Source organism: Triticum aestivum, chromosome 7A (genome assembly GCF_018294505.1).
Source record: "Triticum aestivum cultivar Chinese Spring chromosome 7A, IWGSC CS RefSeq v2.1, whole genome shotgun sequence".
NCBI lineage: Eukaryota > Viridiplantae > Streptophyta > Magnoliopsida > Poales > Poaceae > Triticum > Triticum aestivum.
In genome coordinates, this window is record NC_057812.1 from 60,315,938 (window position 1) to 60,329,535 (window position 13,598).

Below are 13,598 nucleotides of genomic sequence, written 5' to 3' on the forward strand. Positions count from 1 at the left end.
TTTCCAACAAAATGACCCTTTTTCTACTAGTGAAAATACATTTAGAGGTTGTTTGGTTTGTGACTAACTTTGTCAAAGATTAGCACATCTTAGGTTAGGCAAGTTTGACCAACTTAGGTGAGTGTTTTGTTCTAGCCACACCTTAGGCAAGCCCACTTGGACCCCACATGGCATACAAGAAAAGTGTGGCAAGATTCCCTTAGACTTGCCAATTTGTGACTCTCATTTTGATGAACTAACCTTAGGTAAGCTTGGCAAAAATATGTGGCAAAGTATGGCAATGCTAGATCTAGAACCAAACAATCCTTAATATACATCAATACTTTCCCTCACTTGTGGCTCCCTCGAAGCTAAACGTGGACCGAAAGTAGACTGCAATTTAATTGCGCCAGTCGGGTCTTGAACTCAAGACCTCTTGGCTCCGATACCATGTAGCTTGTGCATGCTCTAACCAATGCAACTAAAAGACCAATCTAATGCAAACTACTAGGCAATAAATTTATACGTCAACACGAGTTAATATACATTCATATTCATATCGCATCCGCATGTAAGTGTGCATGTGATATATTCCAAAAATTGAAAACATATGTAGTATATACAAAAGCTCCTCTTGAGATGGATTTAAGGCTGTAAAACTATGTTTGTCGAATTTGTTACGTAAAATCTTATACAACCGGAGCTCCCATATCCATCCTAAACTTCTTAAATTGCTTAATTAGATCCATCTGTGTTAGTATGGTAGTGTTTAAAGGCAATTGGTAGTAAAACCTGTCAATAATTGTCAAGCTACCATCGGGCAGGTGATTGTGTGACACCCATGCCCTATCTTCAACAACATCATGAAGCTGCTGGGTAGCACCAACCTACGCAAAGTATCATAGCATGACCACATTATTCGAAACATAAAAGGGGAATCACAAAACAACGCAAGACAAATGGTTGATTTCTTTACCCAATGAGAGAAATGACACTTTCACCGGGCTCCAGAGGCCACCGTCCTTCGCCGCCATCAAGATCCGTGCGAATGGAAGCCGTGGAGCAACGAGGCAGCGCCAGATCAGCGGGAGGATATGACTAGAAGTGGTGGGGAAAAGGGGGTCTATCAAAAAAAAATAGGGACGTGTCACTATCAAGCACTGCAGGTGAGCCCACAATAGAGAAAGACCCGCATCGGAAGGGCAAAATGGAAATATGGCCTCAATGGCGGGCCCCCACGTAGACAGACACTCAAAGAGTCTTGTCGTCAATATTGGTGGGCCCACATCGGAGTGGAAAATGGAAATTATGGCGCAACATTGGGCCCCCACATTGCCCAAAAGGGTCAATCAAATCTCCTTGTGGCTGCAGTTGATGTTGCGAAGTGGTGGGTCCAAAATGGAAGGAAACAACGCAAAGTTGATGGCAACAGACGGAGATGACATGCAATGTCATACACCTAACTTTTTTCACAATCATTAGCGGCCCATCCCGAAATATGGAAGTTTAAGTGGCAGGACTCGAATATGCAACTCTGGCAGTGGCACAGGTTGATTCTTCCCAAAAATATAATATGAAAACTTTTCCATTATAGGTTTGAGGATATTGATCGCTATCATACATGTTAATATTTCCTTCTTATAAACTAGATCAGAGTCTAACCAAACAAAACTAATATGCACTCTATTCTTAAATGAGGGGAGTAAGCCCTACCTATTAGACAACATGACCCTGGCTATTGATGATTTTTGGGTACTAATAATGACATTTCATAGGATTTTTTGGCATTTATTTGGATATGTATAACCTTTATCCAACCGAAACTGAAACATGTCATTTAATGACATTAATTGGATAAGGATAGCCCCCACAAAGGATAAGGATAACCTTGATCCCACCACATCTATATAAGGTGACTGAATTGTACCCGCCATGGCCACAAAAACATATTGGTCGGCAGACTATTGCATAACTATATATTTCTGTTATTTTGTGTTCCTAGGCAATGGCGAAAAATGGCATCTTCCAAGTGATCATTGTTTTTCTCATGGCGCAAGTATGCTTGCTCATGATGATGGCAACACCGGTAGCACATGCAACTGCTAGACCGGTGGGGTACAATCCAGTGTGTTGCCCTAGGAACATCTATTGTTGCGGGTTTGGTAGCCGATTGGCCAATTCACCCGCACCATCCATTGTATCTTGATGTGTGGTTTTATTCTCCCTCAAGGAGTAAGCTCGACATATAAATGATATATGTGGTTCATGTGTTACCTAATCCTGAATATTTGGGATGCTACTATCAAGAAGGTATTGTACTAGTTACTTACATAATAAAATGGGAGGAGATTATTATATATCTTGTTCGGAACATACTGCAAAGAGATTTAAGCTTATTTATACTTTAGTCCTTTTGGAAGCTAGATTATTTGGCCGCTTTGATTTAAGACTAAAAAAAATGAGTGGTGTGGCATGCACGTTAACCTCATGAGTCTGTAGTGCCTGCCATTTGGAATCTCTGTTTTGTCATTATGTTGGTCTACACTGTCGAGGTCGTCCGTGTCGTGGCGACATGCTTTATTTTTCAATGAAAACATAATTTTAAAGCATTTATTGGGTAATAGAGTATATCAGCAATTAGTAGAAACCAACTACTGTTGGGCAGCCTTGTTTGTGAATTCAGGGATGCACACTCTGTTTCTTTTTGCAAGAATGCCAAGGCCATATATTAAAATTGTCCAAACCTTACAACACCATCCTTACAAAAGCAGAAAATAAACACACATATCCTGGTGTATATGAACAACGTCTTTCTCCCGCACTCACATCCCGTGAGCAAAACTCGATGTCGCATTTCAATCTCTAGAACACCCTCAGAACTAGGGTAAATCATTCTCTATGTGTTTCCAAGTGAGTGCTCGATTCCTCAAAAAAAAAACAATAAAAAAGCGTATATGAATACAGCTCTTTGGTCTTTGATGGAGCATGAAAGGATTGTTTGTTGTCGATCCTATATGTGTAATCTATCTATCTATTACTATGCTAACTAGAGATTACTTAGAAACTCCCACGATTAGTTAGAATTATGAACTGTTCATCTGGTGCGACCGTGTTTGGCATAGGATTTGGTCGAGGACCCGGAAAGGGAAATCGATGGAAAATGAAATGAAGGCAAATGACCCATAGAGAAAGAGAAGTGAAGGCCATGTGAGGAGCTACTCACTAAGAGCAGGCGGATTTGACATTAGATACCGTTTTTTATTGAGAGAAGTTCATATTTCAACCCTCAAGTAACCACAAAGTTTAAAACTCAACCCTAAACTTCAAAACCGGTTGATACACACCCCAAACTAACAATACAGTGCAAAAATCAACCCTGGTCCCGGTTTTGACTTAGTAAAGAGGTTTTGACCACATTGACCGCTGACCTCTTGTTACTGTTGCGTGTGCACACGGTGCTGACCTGGACCACATGTCCGCTGCACACACACTATCTCAAGAATCCAAAGGGTTACTCTCTCACAAGGATCTTTACTCAAAAAATATCTCAAGAATCCAAAGGGTCACTCACTCCTAGAACACGGCAGCACCGAGTGAGCACCGCGGCATCCAGCAAGCATGACAGCATGCCAGAACACACAAACATATCGTGCGCGCCCGGCGGCGAGCTCACCTCCGTGCGCCTCGACGGCACGCACGCACACCCCCACGGCCGCGTACACCAGCACACAAACACGCACACCTCCGGACGGAAACCTGGACGCGGGAGAGCTCGCTACGAGCCGCGAGCAAGATGTTGGTAGGAGGGAGGAAAGTCACCGCGAGCCGGCGCCTCACAACGCTCGGTGCTCTGTGCCGCTCTATTGCTGCATCCAACTCCGGCGAGCAATTGCTGCCGACAGTCCGGGGTGGCTTTGCTGCGTGGCCGTGGGAGGGGCGTCGCGTGATGGTCGGCGGGGAGTGGTCGGGGCAGGGGCGCCACGCGAGCTCGGGGCGGCAGCAGCAGCAAGACAGACTCTACTCCGGTACCATGGTCGACACAGGGAGAGAGGGGAAGGAGATAGACGTTTTGTTTTCTTTTTATTTTTTGGGTGGTTAGTCAGCGGTCAATATGGTCAAAACCACTTTACTAAGTCAAAACCGGTACCAGGGTTGATTTTTGCACAGTATTGTTAGTTTGGGGTGTGTGTCAACCGGTTTTGAAGTTTGGGGTTGAGTTTTAAACTTTGTGGTTACTTGAGGGTTGAAAGGTGGACTTCTCTCTTTTTTATTACATACCGCCTCCAAGGAAAATATAAAGGAGAACCTGGATACCAGCGCATTCTATATACAAAAAAATTAGTAATTCAAAAAAAGTCCAAAAAATTCCTTTTTTTTGGTATTAAACATGATCAAGTATTGTAGTCGTATAAAAAGATTCGTTAGAGAATGACTTTCATTGCACCCTGGGTCGAAGATTCGGCAAAAATCGCTATATACAAATACTATACACGCTATATTGTTGTCCCAAACTTGTCTTTTTTGCCGTGAAGTCAATATGAATCATTTCTTGTCCAAAATTTTTATACGAGTACAATACCTCATCATGTTTGATTCCAAAAAAGATTTGAATTTTTTTGAATTACTATTTTTTTTTCTGCATATAGGGTGCGCCGGTACCCGAGTGCACCAAGTTCGCGTCCCCGCCTCCAGTACTTACAGTAGGCGGTTATGTTGTTCTAACCGTCTCCGTTGTGTGCATATTACAGCCGACTACATCCCATTTTATCACCACCGGTGTTGGTTTCGTGCATCAACTTATGATGATTGCTTTGTTCATGCTCGCCTTCGGTGAAGTCCGAGTCGATTGTCGGCGTCCTGGGAACGGGGGTATCCGACTTGCCTTCCTGTGGCCTAGGGCGTGGCTCCACCAGCGGCCTGGTACGACCCATCTTCATCAATAACCACTCAAGACCCTCGCGAGGGGCCAAACCTCGCGAGGCGGACGACACAAGACCTCCTCAGAGGCCGCCTCCCTAGGCTAACTCGTGAGGAGCAGAGAGATCAAGGCGAGGGGCACATCGTGAGGTTTGCGTGACGTGAGCCATGACGACCGAGGCCAGGCAGGCGCCAGCGGGCGCAGAGTACAAGTTGCCTCTTTGGTGCTAAAGGGGCAAGCGCAGACGAGGAGTCCCGAGGCATCAGGCAAAGGTTTTCAAATTGGTGCAACAAGACCAAGACCAGCAGGACGGCACGATGGAGGTCTTCACGGAGCCCACGACGGGGTCACCACGAGAGTCTTTGGCAGGCGAAGACCACCTTTTGTCAGGATAGCTTGTACTAGTTGTCTCCTTTCAAATTGGCCGTTGTGGGATCCATTCCCGCCTAATATTTGAGGAGAGGACCCGGGCTTCTATATATAGGACTAGCAACCACCGGAGCTAGAGGAAGGATCCAATCTTGAGATCATCCAATCTAGAGAGGAACCAGACCATCCACACATACACACACACACACACAAGCTCACTGAGTTCAGGAACACCTCTCCTTAGGAGGCTGTTCTTCCCTTGTACTTGTTCATCCCCAGCCTATAAGGCAATCCACCACACCACACTAGAGGAGGGTATTACACTGCAACGGTGGCCCGTACCAGTATAAACTCTTGTGTCTCCTGTATCTCTTGTTCCTCCGGTTCGGCGAGCTAGACTTTGAGATCGTAGTGAGAGTGTGAGCTAGGGGGAAAGAGATCGTCATGCGCACCCTAGTGTTCGAACCTCAAGGGTTTTGCCGGAACCTGTAATCCGACATTTGGCTCGCTAGGTAGGGGTGAGCTGAAACTTTTCTTTCATCGATCCGCGTTCCACTGCTCCATCGCATCCATGTGTGACGCTCGCCGAGCCCGTGCCGAGCGCCGCGGCGCCCTCGCCGTCCGCGTCGCTCAGACGACGCCCATTGGCGGACCTCCCAGCCGTTCTCCATCACCCGCTGCCAACGCCGCCACCGGCCCGGCAGCGAACGAGCAGCAAGCATCATCGCTGCACCCCTGTGTGGCGGGATGGCCGCACCGCCTCCCCGTCGCTGACTCCGGCCGGCTCGTCATCCCACGCTCGTCGCGCGCCCACGGACACGCAGGCCGCGCTGCTCATGGCACGTGAGCTCCTGCGTTACCTCCTGGACGATGACCTTTACGAGGACTGGCTGGACCGCATCGCCGAGCTCGTCAGCGCCGCTGGGGGCTCTCCTACACCACCCCTCTAGCTGCCTCGACCTTCCCCCAGCCGCGGGCGATGTAGCTCACGGAGCGCCTCCGCCGCCTCCGCATCAAGACGGCGCCCTCGTGCCGAGACGCGCGGCTCACAGAGCGCCCCCGCCTCCTCCGCATCAAGACGCTGTCCTCGCCCCAAGACGTGCGGTCCCGCGGCGTGATCCGCCATGCCGTGTGCCTGCGCACGAAGAAGGAAGCTGCCAGGAGGTCCCTCGACCGCAAGAAAACGCTCCTACACACCCCGCACCAACACGTCAAGACCGCGCGCCGCCTGCGGTGGCGGTGCGTGGGTACCAAGATCAAGCTCCGCCCCACGACGGGCCCCGGTGGCCACAGCTGGCTGCCGTGCCTTCACTCCAGAGCTGTGTAGCGTAGTCTGGCCAGACAAGTTCAAACCAGACCTACCTCCACGCTATGATGGCACCCCTGACCCCGCGGAGTTCTTATAGCTCTACGAGTTGAGCTCCGAGGCGGCCAACAGAGATGAGAAGGTCATGGCGAACTGATTTCCAATGGCTCTCAAGGATGGTGCTCGCTCGTGGCTCCTGAACCTGCCCGCGGGGTCAATCTCCTCCTAGGGTGAGATGCGCGACCGCTTCGTCGCCAACTTCCAGGGCACTCGTGAACGCCCACCGACCGCGGGTGACGTGCGGCGCAACAAGCAGCAACCAGGGGAAACCCTGCAAAAGTACATCCAACGCTTCAACAGCGTCCGCCTCAAGATCCCCAAGGTGACAGACGAGGCCATCATCTCCGTGTTCTCGGATGCCGTCCGCGACGTCAAGATGAAGGAGGAGCTCGCCATCCATGAGGAACTATGCTCGGCCCTAGAGATGTTCAACGTGGCGACCAAGTGCGCAAGAGTTGAGGAGGGGCGCCTCTTCATCCTTGAGCTCCCTGCTGCCGACCCAGAAGAGAAAAAAGCCAAGGCCAAGGACGTGAAGCGCAAGGGAGTAGCCGTGCTCGCGGCGGAGCCGGACACGAAGCGCAGTCGGGACCATCCCGAGTCGTCTAAGAGCAGCCGTTCGTTCTGTGCCTTCCACAACGTACACAGCCACATCACCAACGACTGCCAAGAGTTCAGGGCCATTTGAGATGGACGCTTCGGTCGGTGCCCCGAGCGCAGCAACCGGGGCTACGACCGAGGACGAGGACGAAGTGGGGGACGTTGGGACGACCGCGGCCCCCATCAGGAATGGTGCGACCGGCCTCGCGAGGACCAGTAGCAGGACCAGCCTCGCGAGAACCGTCCTCAGGGCAATGCTAGCCTCCCTCCGCCACCGCCACCACCAAGGAGGAACGACGACCACCATCAGGACGAGGGGGCTAGGGGCTTCCAGGAGCCATGCGCTATCGCCTGCATCTTGGGCGGTGCTCAGGCCCCAGCTTCCCAACACATCTTCAAGTCTGTACCTAATATTAAAGGACGGAGACTTTCATAGTTCTCCATACGCTATATGTAATTGAATTGCGTTTTTACGTAAGTGGGCAATCAGTTTTGTTTCAGGAGGAAGCGCTATTGGGCTAGGCCTGCTGCAATTTTCTTTCCCAATGATGGAGGAGCAGCCAAAAATATATGCCCGTCAGGTATTCGAACTCCAGACTCCCACCTTGGGAATCGACCGAGGCAGCCAACTGAACCACGTAATGATTTCTATTAGGAAAAAATGTCGTTGCCCTATCAATAGTCCCACCTCGCTCCTTTCCAGCAAATTTCACCAATTTTTATATGTTTCTGAGTTGAAACCAATAAGCCGCCTAAACAATCAAGGTGAGGAGCGCAGGAATGAAAGGAACTACAAGAAAAATCTTGCTGCCCATAGTTACGAAGGCAAGGAATAATCCTGGTTGCATTACGAACCGGGACTAATGTGAGCATTAGTCCCGGTTCAAGCGGCGAGGACACCATACAGGCATTAGTCCCGGTTTAAATGGGACCTTTAGTCCCGGTCCGTTTCAAATCCTTCGAGAGGTAGTTATGTTACTACATCTACTAGTTAGGAAAATTTAAAAACTTAAATTTGGACATGTTTTGCAAAAAATGTAGGGAAAATGTAAAACGGCTATAACTTTTGCATACGATGTCGGAAAAAACGTATAATATATCAAAATGTTCGGAACGAAAATCTGCATCTGATGGAGATGGCCTATGGCCTATTTGCAAATTTTTAGAATCCTCAAATTTTAAAAGGAAAAAAAGTTATGCTCAAATTTCAGTTTTTTTGAATTTTTATTAAATCTGGTCAAACTATGGTCAAACTACTTATTCAAGAATATTAGTGTTACTAAATAATTATTCAAGAATATTAGTGTTACTAAATAATTATTTCAGTTTTTTTAAATTGTGGTCAAACTGTGGTCAAACTACTTATTCAAGAAATATTAGTGTTACTAAATAATTATTGATTTTTGGAACAATAGTTTCAAACTCAGACAGTGAAATGTGTGACTTCATGCTCAAGCTAAATTCCTGAGGGTTAATAGGATTGCCATCTTACTATTGTCAGGAAAACAACAAGTGCAGACCTGGAAACGAGGGATAATAGAACCCGAAAGTTAAGCGTGCTCAGGCTGGAGTAGTGAGAGGATGGGTGACCGTTCGGGAAGTTAGATGATTTGGAATGATGAGGGGTGATTAGAGATTAAAGGTTAAATTGAGCAGTGATGAGGGATGATTAGAGATTAGAGGTTAAAATAATTCATAAATTTGAAATTCAAAAAAAAAATTCAAAAAAAGTCATAAAATATCCTTTAGTACTGGTTGGTGTTACCGACCGGGACTAAAGGTGGACCTCCGGGCAACGGCCACGTGGAGGGCCTTTAGTCCCGGTTCCAGTTAGAACCGGGACTAAAGGGGGAGGCTTTAGTACCGACCCTTTAGTCCCGGTTCCAGAACCGGGACTAAAGGCCCTTATGAACCGGGACTAAAGGCCCTTTTTCTACTAGTGAGGGAGCAAACAGGTGCTCCCTAGCGTTCCCTGGCACACACCCTTTTAAAGGAAAGATATCTCCCCCGTCCAGAAAGAGGATCAAAATAGGAAAGTCCCAGTACCTGGTCCCTGCCCCGATAAGTTCTCACGCAACAACAAACAACCCTCCCCCTCGTCAATCACGTGCAAGAAAAAGGACGTGAGTTCGTGAGTTCCCTGCTTCTTCCCCTTTCCTCCACGCCCCGTCCTTCCAGATCTCAATCCAGATGGAAGCTCCGTCTTGGCCCTGTCTCCTTTTATCACCATGACCATAATGCTTTGAAGGTAACTAATGGTTTTGGGGTAAGAACATAACCTAAATTCTTAAAATAAAAGTGCAGAAAACATAAAACACAGGCAAGGCACATGCTTAGCATTAGCAAGTCACATTCAAATGTCAAGCAAGTCCTACTAAAAAAAGACAACAATTCTGGAAAGAAATTATGTGTAATTCATTGTGACTTTGCAATCCAGACAAAAAACTTGTATTGCGCAGTGTTGCCTTTGAAAACACATTGTTCAAAAGATTTTTGTTTGGATAACATGAAGACTAAATGTTGTGTTGTTATGAATGCATCATTCCTCACTGTATATCAGGTTGCATTTGTCTAGAATAAGAAATATAGACAAGCAACATTTGTGTGATTTGGGGCAAATTCAGTGGAATCAACAGCGTAGGCTGCCCTGATTTGTTAATTAAAAAACACAACAAGTTGATGGTTCATGCTTTCATATGCTTATTTGTAGTTGTGTATGCAAAAACTACAAAAAAAAGTCAAAGTAAAAAATCTCTGGGCAAGTCGCACCAGCTTCTCTAGCAACTAACTATCATGTGTTGGGCATATTTTTGGCGAAATAAAACCCAGCGCTCTCGAGAGCGGATCTTTGGGCAACTCATGCCAGCATCTCTAGCAACTAACTATCATGCGTTGGGCAAGTTTTCGGACACTTTTGGCTCAAATCATCGATGATTCCAACCCCCACATCGCAGGAGTGGTTGGGCAACTCATGCCATCATCTCTGGCAACTCATTATCATGCGGTGGGCAAGTTTTGGATGCTTTCGGCTCAAATCATCAACGATTCCAGCCACCGCATCCCCAAGTCGTAAACCACCGCCGCGCTCGAAATCATCGAGTTGCCCAAATAGCCGGGACCCCACACCCCCCTCTTCAACCTCCCTATCTCTCCTCTATCACATAGAATCCTAGATTTGAGTAGAAGACAAATGCTTAGGGGGGCGATTTCGAGATACTTACAGACGGTTTGTGGCCCATTCCTCGACTAGTGGCGACAACACTTTCTCGGCTCTAGGTCCTCCCCGCTAGGTGGTCGCAGCGCATGGATGGCACTGCCATCTTTGCTCTTCCTCTTGCCTCGCTTCCTGTTCGCCGGCACTCTGACACATCTCTCCTCCCTCACCTTGCTAGTTGCCGCAGATCCTATGCCAAAAGATATTGAAAATATTATAGGCAACTTTCTGACATTATTAGGCAAGTTAGTGTAGAAAACATTGACTACAAGAAAGCATATTTTTGGCTAGAACTCAATGGTCAAAAAGGTTATAGATTGTAAATACACACATACATGATGCATGCTCACGGCTTCATGAGCCTACAAATCCATTGGATGGTTAAGGAAAGAAGAGATACAAAGAAGAACACAAAAGAATCACAAAGATTCATGAGTGTATCACCACATGACAAGAAATTCCATTGATTTGTCTCCCTCCTATACATGTATTTTATCTCATAATATAATCAAGGCTGTAATTAGTGTAGCAGCAGTAGCAAATCGAGCGCTAGACCAAATGAAATGAACATAGCTAAGATTAGCATGCAACGATCAATGCATGTTAGAAAAATAAAAGCAGCAAAGGACTGAATTGTCTGAATCAAGGACATAGATATGCAACTAACTTCAGACCATCTTTTACCATGCGTACAGACAGATAAATCCACATGGCACTTACCAGTATGTGTCAGCATCTCTCTCTAGCAATATGTAAGTAGCAATCTATAAGCACACACACGCATTAAGCACGCATCAATCTAGAGGGGGGGGGGGATCATAGGAAAATAGTAGCATGTTTCAAATATTCTGCACACCTCTGTTCTATGTTCTTCAGTGGCATTAGATGGATCGTCATCAGGATTAAATGCAGGAGGGTCGCCCTGAAGGCCCTTTTTGCTTGTCCCAGCCATTTTCTCCTGCTACGTATAAAGAGAAAGAACATCATCATGCAGAAAATTTGCCGCAATTGTAACGGTATATTTCAGCCTAGTCCTGCAACAAACTCACACATCATATCACTGAGGCAAAAAAGGAGCCATATCAGGCAATTAACTGTCAAAATGTTAAAAAAACGTATCAGGCAATTAACTGTCAAAATGTTAAAAAAACGTATCAGGCAAACTCACACACCATATCAGGCAAAAACTATAACAAACTGAAGCAAAACAGGAAGCCATGACAGGCAACTAAAGTGTCGAAGTGATTGTACATTAACTGAATTTTTCTCTGTTGCTATATGAAGTAGGACTTTAAGTAACAGAGCAAATTTCAAAAACAAAAAAATCTGAACAAAGCAAGCATGTAAAGTACAAAAAAACTGAAACGTGTTAGGCAAACTAAACACATCAGGCAATTCAAAGAAAACGATTGTCCGTTAAAGACTATTTCCCTTAATTTCCATCACGCAATTATTTCCTCTAGATTGGCATTGTTCACACATATCAGGCAAAACTGAACCACATCATGCAATTCAGAAATTTTAATTATCCATTAAACTGAAAGTATTTCCCCTGCAGTGAATTACTTCCTCTACATTTGCATTGTTCAAATAGTGTAGTACTAACTGGAACAAAATCTACTACAAATTTGCGTGTGTGCAACTTCTGAAAACATACAGGGCAAGCCATTCACAAAACTAGAGCAAAAAGCAAAGATGAATCTGAATCTCAAAATCTACAACAACCAATTCACCTGAACTATCCCTGTAGTGAGCATCCTAACCCAAAACACTCGTACATAATCTCAACTCCACAGCAGCCCCACCTGCCTTCAACCCCTACATCCACTAGTAGCCAATCCCCTTGCGCTTCGAAATCCCAATGTCGTCAACCATAACGAGAGCTTCATCATCCGCCATGTACTCGTCAATTTGGAAACGGAAAAGCTGAAAATCGAGACCAGATGTGCTTACCAAAGGATTGCAGGGAAGGATTACTCGCCCTATGCGCCAACGGCATGTCGCTCGCGGCGGCCGGTCCTCCCCTTTCGCGCCTTGGCTACTGCTTCCCTTCCTCCGACCTGCTCCTTGCCGCAAGCCAGGCTACCCTCCGCTTCTCTTCTTCCAGAAAACGCCGCATGCACCTGATGGTCGCTCCACCTCCGGCGGAAAATCGGCCGCGGATTCGCCGAACTCGTCGACGCCCACAGGATTGAACCTCGCCCGATTTGGGGGATTTGGGATGGGAGTCATGAGGAGAGAGCACTGAGGTTGCAGTTTCGAAACGAGCGTCGGTAGTGGGAGGGGGTGGACGAGACGAGGAGAAGTGGTGGGCCCCGGAACCGCCGCTCCCACCCAACGGGCCATAGGCCGACCAGGTGCCACCTGCGCGCGCGACGCGAATAGACAGCGCGGCGTCTGGTGTACGCGATAACGATCCGACGGCGCAGAGAGGTGTGCGCTCGAGGATGCAAACGAGCACAGCTGCACTTTTTAGGATTTAGATAAAATAAATTAGAGCCTTCATATGTGGCATGAATGAGCTAGGAAGAAATTTACATGCGCCATGGGCTAGAAATTGACATTAATGAGCCAGGAAGGAAATCGACTCTACATGCGCCATGAGCTAGGAAGAAAGGGATTTCTACATGCGCCATGAGTTAGAAAGGAAACAAAAAATTTCATATCATTTAATATTCCTTTAATTTTTATAAGCAGCGCACACTGTACATATACAAGAATCGTATTTGTTAGCTTTCTCTGGCTCTATGCATGAAGATATTAGCATATGGGTGGTCGTTTGTTTCCTATGCAATTTTCAACAAACTGTAGTCTTAGAGTTTTGACCAACCTGGTATCTGGTGTTAATTTGAGTGTTGCAACAATGACATAATAGCCAAAAAAATTGACTTAGGAGTAAATTTATCATAATTGATTGGTTCAGTTTTGTATGTTCGAGTAAGTGGTTAGGCAAATCGTTCGTCTATTCCATAGAATTGATTGGTTCGAAGCATGGGTTTAATCTTTAATGTCGTGTTAAAATAGAGGTTTTGAATGTCCGGAGTGGGGATTATCAATGCTAATTGATTTATGGACCTTTGATTTTTTTTTCTCTCTACCGTTGCAACACACGGCCATATTTGCTATAATTATTCTAATTTGGACAATCCGATGAA

General features: G+C 46.3%; 1 long non-coding RNA gene across 2 annotated transcripts; it reads right to left on the reverse strand.

Annotated features, from left to right (window-relative positions):
- Window positions 1–685: 685 nt before the first annotated feature.
- On the reverse strand, window positions 686–12,769 carry LOC123151836 (uncharacterized). Of its 2 annotated transcripts, none has more exons than XR_006475890.1 (5): window positions 12,397–12,769; window positions 11,300–11,401; window positions 10,451–10,633; window positions 956–1,102; window positions 686–866 (listed from the first exon to the last, which is right to left on the reverse strand). It is a non-coding gene; the product is annotated as an uncharacterized lncRNA (long non-coding RNA). The 2 variants fall into 2 exon arrangements; XR_006475891.1 differs by having other exon boundaries at window positions 11,300–11,404.
- Between the last annotated feature and the right edge of the window lie 829 nt (window positions 12,770–13,598).